Raw genomic sequence first — 17,880 nt, forward strand, 5'->3', positions numbered from 1 at the left:
TGGAATGTTACCATTTAAAATATGCTTACTTAAAGGTGTTAAAAATGTTCTTCAGTCCACTCAAAACTTAGAAAATCTTACCCTTCTCTGGAAGCTTTTAAATCTCAAAATAGAAGAGCCAGGAACTAAAAGTCCAAATATTTAATAATGAAGTAAAAGTGGCAGAGTTAAACAGCAATACAAATAGCAAAGCTTTCAAGTTAAAAACTCTTTCTCAATCCTTCATACCAAAGACAATTGCTCAATTACATTTAAAGTACCAGCCAATCAAAATACATTTGCAAATTACGTCAGCATAAAAACTCCACAAATAAATAAACAAATAAATAAGCAAATATAACAGCCCAGTGAAGAAAGAATGTAATAAAACAGCTCATAGATATTCATGTTTAGCCTTTAGTACAGGTTTGATATTGTTTGTGCTATTCAGACCTGGTGGCATATCTGGTCTGAAATAATTAATTCATCTATATTTAGCCAGTTCTGTTTTAATGGCCAAGTCCCCTCTTCATGTGTCAGGTAAAATTCTTTGGAGAACCCTAAATTAAAGCTTATGTTCTTTTCCCATAAACAGAATGTGTTTACTCACTGCATTGGTTTCAACCTTTCTATAAATGTCTGAAAGGTGTACCCAAATTCTCTCCTTTAGTTTTGGATAGTCTACTCTATATAAAAATGTTCACAAAAAACACAGCAAGATAGATAACATTATCTGCATAGCAGGTCACAGAAGTATAAAATCTGAAATCCTCCTTGGTAATGGGGTGTTTAAAAGACAAACCAGTAATAATCTCATTACAGTAAACACAATTATGATAAGTAATGACACCTTTCTTCTTGAAAGTGCTGTTACATGACTGAGCTAGACATAAATCTTTATAGCACAGATACTTTTGAGATTTTTCTCTTTCTTATATACAAATCTTGGTTTGTCACTAATGATATGTTTAACTTCAATATTTGACTGTAATATTTCCCACTTCTTCTGTATTATGTGCCTTGCCATATTTGTAAATCTATTGTACTTACTTGATGTAATCTATACTATAGTCCCTAGTGTCCCCAGTATTTCTATGTTCATTACTATCAGCATAGAAATATGGCATACCTAAATTTCCTCATCCATTTATTACAGTTTCTTTAGTAATTTCAATTAATTCTTACTGCATCCTGTAATGTGGAAATCTTCACCCATATTGTCTACTTCTTATAGAAAGTTCTCATCTCTTGTATTAAGTCTGCTGGCTCTCAGGAAATGGCTTTTCCCTACTCCTCTATAGGTATGCCTAATGTTCATACTGTCAGAGTGTACATGCCTAACAGTCTGAATATCTTTCCTGTGGATCATGGTATCAAACCTCTTATCACTATAAGTCACAATTATATCCAAAAAGTAGAATAATTTTCATCAAACATAAAAAAATCCATTGTTGTTTGTAAAGGGTTTACCAATGGGGTCTATATTATATGTTTGAAGTTTGAAAACTTCGAAAGTTAAATAATCAAATTTAAATGTTCAAAGTTTCAAACACTGAACATATAAAAAAAACAAAAAAAAAAAACAAATGAAACTTACCTGACTAGTGTAGGCAGGGGGCAAGCCCCCCCTGCACCCCACCCCACCCCGCTCTTTAAATATACCAACTCCGAGACCACAATATAGTGCAGTAAAGGAAATATTTCCCTTACTGCACTGTAGTGTGGTCTCGTAGTTGGTATATTTAAAGAATGTGGGGTGTGGGGGGGATGCAGCCCCCTGCCTACAACTGCTAGTTGTGTTTTTTTTTACATATGTTTGAAGTTTTATAACTTTGAACATTTAAATTCGATTTTTTAATGTTCAAAGTTATAAAACTTCGAACATATGATACAGACCTAACAAATGAAGTAATGGTCTCAATAACACCAGTCCATCTCAGGAAGATATCATCTACAAAATGTTTAAAAAAGGTTAAACGCTCATTTGTATATCAAGGACAAAGTGGATAAGGTGGAGGAAGCAGTCACCCTTCAAAAGAAGGGTAAGCTACAAAGAGACATAAATGATTACAGAAACAACTTAATATTTGCTTGGCAATGGAAGGAGATGAGAGGTCACCAGAAGGATCGTAGAATGGGCAATAGGAACCAGGATTTTCGTGACTCCTCAGTGTCATCAGGGGAGTTGGCATTGGTCAGCAGTAAGAAAAGCGTGTCATTCGAGGAACTCTGTGGAGAATCGATGGAGTCAGGGCCAAGGAAGGAGAATCCAGAAGGCAGTAGAGGAGAAGGTCAAAAATGGCAGGGGATTTCCAACACCAGTGATGGCAATCAGAACAGGGGAGATCACTCCGGTCGCAGCAACAGGAGTAGGAGAAAGAGAAATTAACATTCATTGGAGAGAAAGACATGTTGTAAATGAAAACAGGACAAACATTCCAGACTTTAATGGTAATGTGAATGACTATAATGTGGACAATTTGAAAATGATAAATTTATCTGATTTACAGTTGGGCCGAGGTGTATTGTCAGTGCTGGATAAAGGGGTAAAATTTAACCCCAAATATTGTCCCAGTCTTGGTGATGTGATACTGGAAATCATCTGGTTTTGTCGTAAGTTGCATTTAAAAATATTTTTTGATAACAAATGAAAGGGGGTTGAACAAATTGGTGGACATGATGCTGATAACAGTGTAAATGTAAATGTTAATGAGGAACAAGCTAATGGTGATAATGATGATGATGGATTACTGATGTGTCCGTATATGATTATGAAGGGCAGTTTGAATTTGATGAAGACGGGGGGGGAAGAATCCACTGTTAATGATGCGGCCAGCCTTTTTACTGGTTATGGTAAAATGTTAATGCCACAAGTTCCATATAAAAGTTCTTTCATGCCACCTAAGTTGTCCGCTAATGTTTGTGTGTTTGAGAGTGTTTTATGCAAACATGTTGAAATGAAATATGAACATTTCAAGAAGAATTTTAGGACATTTAATTTAACAAAGAACCAGTAGGATGCTTTATAAAATGTAAGGCTTAATAATGAGAGTTGCATCTTTACACAGGCAGATAAGGGAGGCAAGTGGGTGGTCATGAATAAGATACAATACAATAGGATGGCTTTGAATCTGTTGGAAGACAACAAAGTGTACCAAAAGCTGACTCACAATCCAGTTACAGAATTTAATGCGTCACTTCTTGAAATTTTAGAGAGGGGTGAGAGGCTTGTTTTTTTTTTTGAGTTCAGCAGATGCTAACAAGCTACATATAAGCAACCCCAAAGATGCTATTTTTAAGATGATACCCAAAATCCACAGATTCAACTAACACTAGGTAAGACTGCAATCCAAATTGTAGCTTGCTACAGATCCCCCACCATGCCCCAAGATTCTCACTACACCTTTCTAAACATACTGGAAAATATTAAGATGCAACCAAACACCCTAATACTGGGTGATTTCAAGCACCCTGCCATTAATTGGGAAAACTACTCGGGTACCAACTCCTTTTCCCAACGGTTCTTGTCATTCATAAATTCCAGCGCCCTGAGTCAACTAATCCATTGTCCCACCAGGGGAGCCAATATCTTAGACCTGGTCATTACCAACATGGGCGATAGATGCTCCACTCCAGTGGTCACCCCCTCTTTGGTCAGGTCTGACCATAAGCAAATCACCTTTGACATCCACATCCCACCCCCACCTCCCTGTAAGGAAACCTCCTTAAAAAACTTCTCCAAAGCCAACTTCATGCTACTGAAGTCAGAAGTGCCAAACTTCACAACACCCATGCAGATGGCATCTGGAAGTTCGACTGCAGAATCCTACACTAAGGCACTGTACGAGCACATCCACTTGTGCATAAATCGTGCCACCCCAAATAGAACCAAGATGCTCTTCTCCCAAAAAAGGAAGCCAATCTGGTGGTCCCCTGCTATAAACAAACTATACAACAGAAGGAAGAAACTGTTGCAGAAAAGAGGAAAATCCCAGGATGTAAAACACTCCCTCACCAGCCTCAGTAAGAAGCTGAGATCCCTCATAAAATCCTCAAAAGCTAGTTATGAAAATAAAACTGCCAAAGATTCCAAAGACAACCACAAGGCATTCTATAGTTATGTCAAGAATCTAAATGGCAATGCTCAGATCTGTTCTGAGCTACAACAGAATGGCATTAAATATACTGATCCCAAGGATATTGCCAATATCCTGGCAGATCGATTTAGTGCCAACTTCACCCACCTCTCACTCCCTAAAGGGCCCATCTCAATACCAAAAGATTGCCAAATTCTGATAATCACAGCCACACAAGTAGAAACTGCACTCTCCAAAGCTAGGAATACAGCATCCATGGGACCAGATGACATCACAGGCTGTGTACTACATGAACTACAAAATGAACTGGCACCTCACCTAAGTGTCATGTTTAATCATAGCCTCACCTCAGGCTTCATACCCACTGAGTGGCGCACAACTACAGTTATCCTGCTCCACAAGGTAGGATCCACCTTGGATCCCGGGAACTACCATCCCATCAGTCTGACAAGCCTGATCTGCAAGGGCATGGGATGTATTATCATGGAACTTATAAACAAAGACATTGGCAACCTTCAAACACTGGACCCCACCCAGTTTGGGTTTGTGAAGGGCCGATCTTGTCTCCTGAATCTGATTGACTTCTTCAAATTAGTCTCCAAAGCTGTGGACAAGGGTAAGGTAGTCCACACAGCCTATCTGGACCTCACCAAGGCCTTCAACACCACCCCCACTCTGGAATCATAGATAAACTTACTAAGCTGGGCATAAATCCCTATGTCACTCGATGGGTTGCCAGCTGGCTTACTGACAGAACCCAGACTGTAAAAGTAGTTGACTCCAAATCCAGCTCCAGACAAGTGACAAGTAGAGTCCCTCAGGGTTCAGTCTTGGGACCACTGTTGTTTGGCATCTACTTCTCTGAAGTACAGGCCAACACTAAGGGACTCTGGCTAAGAAAGTTTGCAGATGACTGCAAACTGAGAGACATTATTGAATCTTCTAATGATGTGGATATTCTACAAAAAGGTCTTACATAAACAGATGCCTGGTGCCAGAGCCATGGGCTCAAGCTTAATGCCAAGAAATGTAGAGTTATCTGCTTTGGAAAAAAACATGTACCCATGAATTACTGTATAGGGGGCAGGACACTAAACATCGAAAGTGTGATGAGAGACTTAGGGACACAGGTGGACAGTGCTCTCACTTTCGATAACCACATCGCCACAACAGTCAGGAAATCCTTCTATGTGGCACACCTCATCACTAAGGGCTTTACATCCAGAAAAAAGGAGGTCATTGTCCCACTGTATTCATCCTTCATTAGACCCATTATAGAGTATAATGCTCCGTTTGGTATGTACCTCACAAGACATCTGCAACAGCTGGAAAGGCCACAGAAATACCTCACTAAAAGAATCACAGGCCTAAAGCAGATGCCATATGCTGACCATCTAAAAAAAATCCAGCTATGGTCTGTGGCATATCGTCTACTCAGAGGCGATCTCTGCTTAACATACAAGGCCATGTCAAACCCTGAGCAGTTGGACATGCTCCACTTAAAGAAATCCCAATCCCTCAGAGTCACATGCACCATGGATCTAAACCTTGTCATCACAATGAACGAAACATGCTAGAGGGATAGGTTCCTGACCCAGAGACTCCCCATACTCTGGAATAGACTGCCCATACATGTTAAGCAGAGCACCTCATTGACTCTCTTCAAAAGAAACCTTGATGATTGGATGGGAGATAGGAAATTCACCCTGATCATGTCAGTCGCCCTGCTAGACAGTGGCCCAGAGAAGTAAATATTGTGGGATGAAATATCCAGGGAATTGAGAATTGTTATGGCTAGGCTTGCATAGGACCTAGGGCTGATAGCCTAGTACCAACTTATGAACCTATGAACCTATGTATTAACAATCCGCTTGGCAGACCCATAGTATTGGGGAAAAGGGCCTTCTTGCAGAATGTAGGAATAGTTTTGGATTTCCATCTCAAAAGTTATTTGAGTAGAAGTACATCACATATCAAGAATGGCAAGGAAGTAGCAGATTTGTTAGGAAGCATGAACTGGTCCCAAGAATACTATTGGGCCTGCATAGATGTTAATTCATTATATACGAACATCAAGCATATGTGGGGCTTGGAGGCATTGAAAAGCATGATAGGGGAAGGCCCACGCACCGATGTCCTTGTTCGTTTGTTAGAGCTCACTTTATCTCATAATTGTTTTGTATTTGATAGCACATATTTCCTGCAGAAGGAAGGAACAGCGATGGGGGTATCATATGCCCCAGTGTATGCAATGTTGTTTAAGGATTACTTTGAAAAAAATCATATGTATAACACAGAATTCTACAAAAACAAGGTCTTGGTGTTTAAAAGGTACACTGATGATCTTATCTTTATTTGTAGGGGAAAGATAGAGGAATTCAATGATTTCATGCAGACACTGCAGGAAAATTATTTTGTTCTTGGGTTCACTTACAATACCAGCAGGGATGCAGTGCAGTATTTGTATTTGGAATGTTTCGTGGAGGAAAAATGTACAGTGGCATTTAAACCTTATGTTAAAAGTACAGCAGTCAATATTTTTTTATGGCCAATAGTATGCATGCTCCTCATTTGTTGGCATCATTGCCATATGGAAAATACTTATGGACAGTCAATAATACTTCCGAGAAGGACAAGTTAAAATTTTAATTCAGCAAGGTCATGGATAAACTTTTGGAGAGGGGATATAAAGAGGCAGCCTTAATGATGGTGGAAAACGAAGTTAAAATAGGTTAGGGCTCACACACGACAATATGTTGGAAAGAAATGTAAGGTATAGTAATACAGCTCATTCTGGGAAAGAGAATGAGGGACAGGAACCCATGTTTTTTGTGAATAAATACTCGCTGTTTTCGGAGACACTAAGAGGTCTGGTGAAAAGGTTTTAGCCCATCATTCTTAGCAATTAGAGATTTGGAAGAAATTGTCCTCACAGGGTAAGATTTTTATATAGAAGATCAAAACATTTCAAAGAATTATTAACAATGGGAAAGTTAGATGTCAGAAGGGGTAGTTTTCTCTGTGGGAAATGCATTGTATGTAAGAAAATTAAAAACATAGATGGGACCAATATCAATGGAAATACATACAAGGCCAGAGATTACTATAACTGTGAATTGAGGGAGTTATTTATATTATTTGGTGTGACTGCAACAGGGTCAAATGGTATATAGGCCAAACGAAAAGAACAGCGAAGAAAAGAATTATGGAACATTTGGGTGACATCAGGAGAGGTAGGATTGAAAGTTCTGTTGCGGATCACTTCATTAAAGCACATGAAGGCTTGAATACATCCTTCTTTTTTAGTGTGTTGGCTATGCCCAAACAGTCAAAAGGGGTTGAGTTATCCAGCAATTTATCTCTGTTGGGAACTAAATGCACCATTAATTTTAAAAATCTTCATCCTAGGGGGTTAAATACAGACCTAGATTTGAATATTAGGACCTAAAGGAATGAATTAATATTTTTTCACGATTGACATTAAATAATTTTGGGGAGTTTTTATTAATGGTCATATAGTTCTGCTGTGCGCACTATGAGTTGGAAATATGTAGATATATATACATGACATATATTGGTGTTATTTATCTGATGAAATCTGGTTAATGTTGAATCTGACTGTGAATATTTCATATATAATTATATTGTGTGTATATATATATATATATATATATATATATATATATATATATATATATATGTCAAAGGAAAAAACGTCAAAGACAAATTCATGTAAGGTTCAGTTAAGGCACATTTAATAACTTGCAGCAAGGAGACAAACACATGCAAATACAAGATTTTGCCTAACTACTAACAGGAAGTATGCTATTCTTATACTGTTTTACAAGACATGGCCTTCTATAGCTGACATAATCAAATACAACTTTCAGTATTGTTCTACAGCAGATGCTACTCAGATTTTCTGCTGACATGACTAGATTTGTGAGAGACTTTTTTAAGAAAAACAACCTGGCCTTGGTGGGCACTAATCCGTTACAAGCTTCTATTTTATAGTTCTAATGCATGTGTTACATTTCAAGGTACTTTTCAAGCTCAGACACAAGCAAATGCTGACTGCAGTTCATATTTTGAAGCAGTCTTTGTTCTAATTATCTATAGCTTCTGCAACTGTGTATTTTCTCACAGCACAAGCGGAACTCCTTGTCTAAGTTTCATAACATTTATACAAGTGGTATTGTTCTATTCATTATTTTCCTGACACAAGCAGAAATCATCTGCTTCTCAGTAAATTTCCAAGGCATAAGCAAAGATTTTAGCTGCGCATATTTCATGACAATACAAGGTCAGAAAGCTTCTGCAATTTGTACAGATTTATGCAGAGTAAAATAGAATAAATATGTTAACCCTTTTCAAGCTCTAAATGCACTAAGCATATTACTAATACATATATTAATACATATTTTTTCTGACATTTCCCCCCTTTTAATACTTTTATTCTACTTTCAAAATAAGTATAAACATTTTTTCTTCTCCTAACCTCTTCCACTTAGGATTTGCAGTTAAGAAAGTCATTCAGTTTAAACTTATGAAAGCATTTTCAATCTTTTAACAGTTCTTCAAACTCAGTACTTTGATATAAGGTTTCAGAAACTGACATGTCTATAAATTCTTTAATCAGTCTTTTCATGCAGGGGATGCCACAACAAACACATACTCCCAGTAGGAGCATTCCTACACAAATGGCAATCAGGGTGTTCATTAGGATGGTACCCCACCCCCCAAACCATTTCTTGGAAAAAGTCTGTCAGTAGGTTTGGGCCTGGTTTGGTCATGGACAACAGTTGCTGAATTACCTCAAGATGATTGTCTATCTTGTGTTTATGGTCAGGAATATACAAACAGCACTCTTCCTGGATTAAAGCGCAAGTACCACCTCTCGCCGCTAGGGTGAAGTCGAGAGCCATGTGGTTTTGAAGCACTACAGTTCTCATGGCATTCAGTTCATCAGTCACCAATTCAAGAGTGGAAAAAATTGCGTTGCCCATTACTTCGAGAAGTTTAGACAGTTTTCTCAGCTCCCAGATTGATTTCACTGCTCGATATGCTGGTAATATGCCTGCCCACAATATAACACTATCACTCAAGTCCATATGTGTCAGTCCATTGCCTATAGAAAGATGTTTTTTCCAACGTGCATTGATTTGTCCCACGGGATTTACAGGTTTCTTGACGACCTCTCGGACATTTCGAATTGTTCCTTGAGGCAAAACTGCAGTGTTTCGTATGGCCGGAAACAAGTAACACAAAAAACAACTGCCAGACCAATTCTCAGGTAACCATTTGTATGTCTTTCTGCCACACACAAAAGAACAGTCCTCTACTTTAGTAGTAACCTTAATGTGAATATACACTTGCCCTGCATGAAACATTTTTCTATTAATTATAGACAGTTGTTTATAAAGAACAGAATTATGTTTTACTTCATCAAGTGTTTTGTGCATCAATCCAAGAAATGAATCATAGTTTGTATTACAATAAAAATCTGCATTGCTACCTTTAGTGTAACATTTATAAGGAACAGTCACATTGCAATTGCTCCAACCCACCTGAACAGTATCATTTTTATAAAAACACACAGTTCCCTTTTGTGGAACAGACAAGTGCAATGCTATTTTATCTTGTGATGTAATGGTTGAGGTATAATAAATCAAGTTTTCCCAGGTCTCATTGACCCCTAGGGGGACCATAGTCATTAATAACCCGCCGTATGCTGTTGGCAAAGCTGTGCAAATCCAGCAATTTGAAACATTGAAAGTCTCAGCATACACATATTTTATTGCCTGGTAAGTGTTAAAGTTTGGATGCCAGTCTATGAGTAACGCTTCACGTTTATTCAGTTCAGTCTGTGTGGCTGGGAAAAGGAAAGGCCACAGCAAAAAGATTATTGACACTAGTACAGTTAACAGGATGATTATGCAATACTTCTGAGTAAAGGGTTGTTCTGCATTCCTGTTTCTTCTGGACTCTATCATTTTTACTCTTGGCATGTGACAAGATTTTTGTCCAGTTCAAAGTTTTTAACTAATTTGCAGTGCGTCAGGTGGATCCAGGAGGCACGCTCTGCTATCTTGATTGCAGTGGGTGTCAATAGAAGCACTTGATATGGACCTTCCCAATTTGGTGACGCCCAATTCTTTTTCTTTATTGTCTTCACCCAGATCCAGGTACCTGGGACCACTGCCACTTCTGATGGTCTGGTTTGTTCTTTATCTGAAACAGAATTTGACTGCAACAGATGTTTAGAATTTAATAGATTTCTCATGTACTCTGCGAGTGTACAGTCAGCTTCCTGGTCTGTGGGCATGAGAGGTTTCCACTGAGGTATATAATAAGCCCTTCCAAATAGTTTTTCAAAAGGAGTCAATCCTTTTGCATTTGGAACAGTTCTCATGCTCAACAGTGCCAGGGGCAGACAGTACACCCAATTCCTCTGTGTTTCTACTATTAACTTCCTTAGCTTACTCTTTAAAATCCTATTATGCCTCTCTACTAGCCCCGCAGATTGTGGGTGATATGCACTATGATTTTTTAAAGAAATACCAAAATATTTACTTAACTGTTGTATGGTCTGGTTTACGAAGTGTGTGCTGTTGTCACTGTAGATCCTTTCCGGAATGCCGAATCTAGGAATGATTTCTTTAACGAGAATTTTCACCACGGTTGCCGCATCTGGATTTTTGGTCGGAAAGGCTTCCACCCATCTGGAAAACATATCTACAATTACAAGACAATACCTATTATTTTCACATTTGTTCAATTCTATAAAATCCATACAGATAGTATGAAACGGATAAGGTGGTGCAGGGAAACTCCTTTTCTTGGGCTTTAATGCTCCTTGTGCATGATGTTTATTACAAACGTGACACATCGAACAACATTTTTAGAGTAGTTTAAGAATCCTTATGTCGTGAACACTTGGTTCACCAGCTGTACCATCCCCTCTGTTGAGACATGGCACTGCCCATGGCTCAACAAAGCTGCATATCTAAACAAATTAGATGGCAATATCAGTTTCCCTTCTTTAGAGATGTACAGCCCCTTTTCGAGAATTGCTCCTCGTTTTACCCATCTTTGTTTTTCAGCTTGCATAGTAAGTGTCTGCAGTCTTTAACATTTCTACATCTAAAATCTCAGAGGGTTGTAATTCCTCATTCAAAAGAAATACTTCTGAAGCTGCCTGCTTTGCAGCTGTATCAGCTCTCACATTACCTTTTGAAATCCTATCCTGTTGCTTGGTATGAGCTGTGCATTTACAAATAGCTACTTTCTGAGGTAACTGAATAGATTCTAAAAGATCTAAAATAAACTGTGCATGATTGATTGGTTTGCCAATAGATGTTATTATTCCTCGATTTTTCCACTGTTGCACAAAAACATGTACAGTAGAAAAAGCGTACTGACTGTCAGTAAAAACGTTCACACATTTACCCTTTGCTAAGGTACATGCCCGTGTCAAGGCAATCAATTCTGCTGCCTGTGCAGATAAATTGTACGGTAAAGATTTTGCTTCTATAATGTCAGTATCAGAAACTACTGCATATCCTACTAGGTTCTGTCCTGCAGGACCCCTTTTGCACGAGCCATCCACATAGTATGTCACCTCAGCATCATCCAAGGGGACATCCACGAGATCTTTACTAGGCAGTGTCTTTTGCTCAATCACCTGCAGGCAGCTGTGTGGTGTGCCATCTGCAGGGGTTGGGAGCAAGGTAGAAGGGTTCAAAGTCATACATCATTCAACTGTCATATGAGGTTGGCTCAACAATATAGTCATACAGGAAAGATGCCTAGCAAGGGAAAGATATGCTACCTTCTCTTGCAGTAAAATAATTGCGAATGCATGAGACACTCTCAATGTGAGAGGGTGAAACAAAACTACTGAGGCTGAAGCCTGTACTGCCATTGCAGCTGCAACTACTGCTTGTACACAGTGAGGTAAAGACCGTGCCACTGGGTCTAGTTGTGATGAATAGTAAGCAATAGGGCATTGCTTGTCCCCATGCTGCTGTGTTAACACTGATGTCATATAACCTTGCTTACAATCTACAGTTTGGAAAAAACTTTTATGATAGTTTGGTAATGCTAAAACTAATGAGGATGCTATTAACTGTTTCAGTTTGCAAAAAGCAGATTCTGCTTCTGGTGTCCATTGTAACAAATCCTGTGCTGCCATAGGCTTTTTATAAATCAGGTTAGTCAGCGGTGCAGATTCCATGGCATAGTTTGGAATCCAGCTCCGACAAAAATTAGTCGTACCCAGGAACGACATAATTTCCTTCTTGGTAGTGGGTTTTGGTGCTTGTAAAATCGCTATTTTTCTGTCCTCATCTAATGTCCTACCCTCCTTGGATATTACATATCCTAGGTATTAACTTGTTTTTTCCAAAGCTGCAGTTTATTTTTGTTTACTTTATGTCCTTCAGTGGCTAAAAATTGTAACAGCGCTATGGTATCTTCTTTACAATCTTGCTGGGTGGGGGCCGCCAGCAGGATATCATCAACATAAAGTAAAATCTGACTACCTCTCGGTGGGGTAAATCTCACCAAGTTGCTTGCCATTTCTTGTGAGAATATTGTCAGACTTTCACAATATCCCTGTGGTAGTCGCTTATATGTATACCTTTTCCCCTGAAATGTGAATGCAAACCAATACTGGCTGTCAGGGTGTATCGGTATCGAGAAGAACGCATTGCTGATATCTACCACAGAAAAATATTTCTGATGGGGTTTTAAATCATTCAACAGGGTGTGTGGGTTTGGCACCGTAGGTGCCCTTGGTATTACTATGTCATTTACAGCTCGTAAATCTTGGACCATACGCCATTCTCCATTTGCTTTCTTAACAGGAAATAAGGGTGTGTTACATGGCGAATCAGGAGATTCCACCAGCACCCCTTCCTTAAGTAAAGCTGCTATAATAGATTTGATTCCTACCTCTGCATCTTTTCTTAAGGGATACTGTCCTTTCTGTGGTCTAAATGCTGACTTTGGCGTAATAGTAACTGGTCCCGTTGTACGAATAAGTCCTACATCTGACTTTCCTGTTGACCAAAGAGTTTCTGGTATATTCTGTAAGGCATTCTCTTCCTCCTTTAATAGGAGTGCTAATCAGCTGTCCTTGCTAGACTGCAAGTGTACAGCTGGGTGGGTCTGAGTTATCCAATTTAACTTCTGCATTTGTATTCCCTGTTCTGACAGTTCTATCTCTGTCTGTTTTTGCTATCTCGTGACTTTTTCTCCTAAGTCTACCCATTTTACATTCTTGTCCTTAGTTAAGCTAACATGTGGTAGTCGATTAGATTTATAAAGTGCAAAGAATTCCTGGGGCAATGAACAGCTGGCTACACTGTTCCCTTCTGTGTCCCAGTACAGATTACGTAATATCAATCTGTTTGCCCGATTTCTAAACAATTCTTGCTCATACTCCTCTTCGGTTACTGCCCCTGGACCAGTTGTAACCAAGTCCTAGCTGTACCAATAAAACATTTCACCCTCCGATTGCACTGCAAAGGTATCAATTTGTTGCTGTGCTTCCATACCCTGCATAGTCAGAACTACTGCTATGCTAAATAGCTGCATAAGGTATCTGCCCAAGAGATTTACTGGGCATTTCGCAGAAAGAACAATTTTGCTTTTCTTGGCCAATCCTGAAAAAGGATCAGTTATTGCAATATTATGGGAGAGGGGCTCCCGATACAGCTGTCCATTAGCTGCATTCACTAATATGTAATCAGATGACTCTGAAATCTCTGGTAGTTTGGAGGGATGTATCAGGGTCCGTGATGCTCCTGAGTCACACAAGAATCTGACTTCCCTCCCTTCTACCAGGAGTGTAACTTCCAGTTTCATGTTTGCTAAATAGAGCTCTAAGTTTAATAAAGCTAAATCCAATATTTCATTTTCTTCACTATCCGTAACTTCCTGCACTTCCTCTATTTCTTCTGTCACATCCTCTACTTCCTCTTTCACATTTTCATTTGTCATATCTCTGCTATCCCCTTCTAGTGATTCCTGACTATCATATAGTCAGTCCTCACCCTCCTTGTCTTCCGTGGTTGCCTTCTTGTTTTTCTTGCAATCCCTTGCCAAGTGTCCCTTTTTACCGCATTTAAAAACATTCACCCCTTTTCTTTCGCCCTTCAAAGTCCTCTGATCGCTGATCAGATTGTTTGTTTCCCTGGTAATTTCTTTTGCCCTTTTTCCCGGACTGTACTACATAAACTTCTGCTCCATCTTCTACAGAAAATACTTGGGATTTCTTTTTCTTTTTGCTATTAAAATGCCTTTCGGCATGCCTAGCATATTCAAGTAATGACTGTAATCTGCTTGTACGATGATCTATCATGTGCTTTGTAATAAAACTGCTTATGGGTGCAATACTGCCTTTCAAAAATACATTCCTTAACTGCTGCTCATATGGGGAATCTTGTGTCTGATCTTCAGGAACCTGCATTCCACAGTGGTTATTAAAATATTCTAACAGTCTGGCATAATATCTGTCAACAGTTTCTTCTTCTTGTTGGATGCATTGATTAATGCAAGTCCAGTCTGCCCTAGGCTTCCATTTCTCAGAGATACGGTCTGTATGATCTTTCATTCTGTTGTCTAGCTCTGAGCTGCTATGTGGGAGGGGCCTGTGTGCAGCATCATGGGGATTCCAGTAGCCACTAATCATGTGCCAATCTGGTCCCACAATTTGTCTGACTACTTTTTCTATCTCTTCTCTGTTTAAATTATAACTTAGCCTCATTCCTTGCAAATCTTCTAAGAACTTTCTGAAATTAACTTTTGGATGGGGAATTCCCTCAGTGGCTTTCCGGATGTCTTCCGGAGTCCAGGGTCTATACACTAGAATAGTTGGGTCCTGACCTTCTTGCCCTGCCTGAGGATTAGGCACTTCTATAAGCGGGCATATTTCTTCTTCACTCATAGATCGTGAATTCCTACCCATTTGATATAGCTCAATGTCCCCTTTTGAATTACCTGCCCGTGTTCGAGACCTGGTCTAGACGGGATCTCTAATAAACGGTTTCGCTTTTGTAGTATCTCTATTTACAGTGACAGCAGGATATCATGGGGGTGGACTAACTTGTTCACTTGCTTCATATTCTGGTAAGGGAGGCGGAGGGGCTGATGCTATTACTAAGTTATTGTCCTCCTTATCTAAAAACATTGCTTTTGAATTATTATTATTTTGTTCCCTACGGTTTACTTCCTCAATCCACCTGTGTGCATGAGGAATTCCTAATTGACATTGCTTTTTTACCCGACCTTTAGAATCAGTTTTAAGCTGTTTGACAAGTTTGATAAGTGAGGATTTTTCTAATTTACCATCAAATTCATACTTATTAACCCATTTTGAATAGTATTTAATATTATCAGCACGCTGTGACTGCATGTATTTCGCGTTTTCGGTTAATGGTGGATTTTGGGATCTTTTTGTGCAATTATTACCCATTTTGTTCTACCCTTTTAATCGTTACGTAACTCCTTATTTTTAAAGTGGTACCACGGATTTTGTTATAGTCTCTTCAGTATGACAGCCTACCTGATCTGTTTCCCTGATCTATGACAAGACAGTAATCTTTTTTTCCCTGACTTGTAAAAACAAAGTCTCAACAAAACAATACAAATCTAGTCCCTGATTTAAAACAGAAAAAAAGGTAGATTAACCTTACCTGAGCCTTCATGATTGATCACCTGGTTCATGTAAACCCGTCCTTCAGTTGCAGATCAGAAAGTGGCTGGCCTCTTTTGTACGACAATTCAGTCAGAGGGCTTTTCAAATAAGAAGAACCGATGTGGTTTCTTCCCCGTACGGTTTTAAGCCACCTGGCCTGTCTGATCTGAGGCGAAGTGAGGGTTTCTGGTCTGAAGGACCAATCTGTCAAAGGAAAAAACTTCAAAGATCAATACATGTAAGGTTCAGTTAAGGCACATTTAATAACTTGCATCAAGGAGACAAAAACATGCAAATACAAGATTTTGCCTAACTACTAACAGGAATTATGCTATTCTTATACTGTTTTACAAGACATGGACTTCTATAGCTGACGTAATCAAATACAACTTTCAGTATTGTTCTACAGCAGATGTTACTCAGATTTTCTGCTGACATGACTAGATTTGTGAGAAACCTTTTTAGAAAAACAACCTGGCCTTGGTGGGTGTCAAAGGAAAAATAACTTCAAAATGTTCAACACACAGCAGGTTCAGGTTAAGGCACTTTAATCTTGCAGCATGGAGACAAAAATGTGCTAATACAGAGTTTGTCTATCTAGAATTAGGAAGTGAAACTACTTTTATACATTTTTTACAAGGTAATGCCTACTAAGCTGACGTAATAAATCACAAGTTCTTTCAATATTATTTCTCAGCAGCTGTTTGTCCATGATTTTCTGCTGGGATATCAAGTTTACAAAAAAACTTCCTAAGAAAAACAACATGGCCTTGACGACCACCGGTCAGATACAACTTTTACTATGCAATGTTACCATTCAAGGTACTATGGCTAATTCAAGCACAAAGAAAGTACAGATTACAGTTCATTTATTCAAGCAGTCTTTTGTCTGATGTATCCCTTCTTTTCCGCAGCTGTGCATGTTCTCATAACACAAACAGGGCTGATTGTTCATATTCAATCACATTATAGAAAACAGTATTGTTCTATTCATTCACTATTCATTCATTTTCCTGACCTAGCAGATAATCACCTGCTTCCCAGTACATTTCCAAAAGGCATAAACATGAATTTTGCTGTGCTAGCAAATACTAGGTCAGAGAGCAACTTGCAATTTCAGAAAGCATACTGCAGTTTGAAAAGCGTCTTATAATTTCATACAGAATTGAGCTGTACATAAAATATAATGAAATGTGTTAACCCTTTTAGCTTCTAATAAGCACTAAACATATACATTAATATATATTCTTCTAACATTTCCCCCTGTTAATACTTTTTATTCTATTTTCAAAAGCATAAACAATTGCTTCTTCTCCTAACCTCTTTCCACTCAGAATTTGCTGTTAAGAGAGTCATTCAGTTTAAAACTTATGAAAGTGTTTCATTTTTCAGCAGTTCTTCAATTTCAGTACTTTGATATAAAGTCTCATAAACTGACATATCTATAAAATCTTTGATCAATCTTTTCATGCAGGGAATACCACAACAAACACACACTCCTAATAGGAGTAATCACAAACAAATGGCAATCAGGATGTTCATTAGGATGCTACCCCACCCCTCCAAACAAATTCTGGAAAACGTCCATCAGTCAGTTTGGGCCTGGTTTGGTCATGGTCGACACTTGCTGAATCACCTCAAGATGGTTGTTTATCTCATGCTGGTTGTCAGGAATATACGAACAGCACTCATCTTTTATTAAAGTGCACGTACCACCTTTCACCGCTAGGGTGAAGTCAAAAGTCATGTGGTTTTGAAGCACCACAGTTCTCATAGCATTCGGTTCATCAGTCATTAACTCGAGAGCAGAAAAAGTTGCATTACTCATTACTTCAAGAAGTTTGGAAAGTTTTCTCAGCTCCCAAATCAATTTCACTGCGCCATATGCAGGGGCTATACCTGCCCACGATATAATAGTATCACTCAAGTCCATGTGTGTCAATTTGTCTTTGTTTTTTACAGAATTATGGTTTCTTCAGCCTGCTTCGATTCGTTCCACTGGATTTTCAGGCCTTCTGATTGGATTTCCAGTTTTTTTGGTGACCACTCTGACATTTCGAATTTTTCCCTGAGGCAAAACTGCAGTGTGTCGTATGGCCAGAA

The sequence above is a fragment of the Protopterus annectens genome, chromosome 3.part1, assembly GCF_019279795.1.
Source record: "Protopterus annectens isolate FY-2018-M chromosome 3.part1, PAN1.0, whole genome shotgun sequence".
Taxonomy (NCBI): domain Eukaryota; kingdom Metazoa; phylum Chordata; order Ceratodontiformes; family Protopteridae; genus Protopterus; species Protopterus annectens.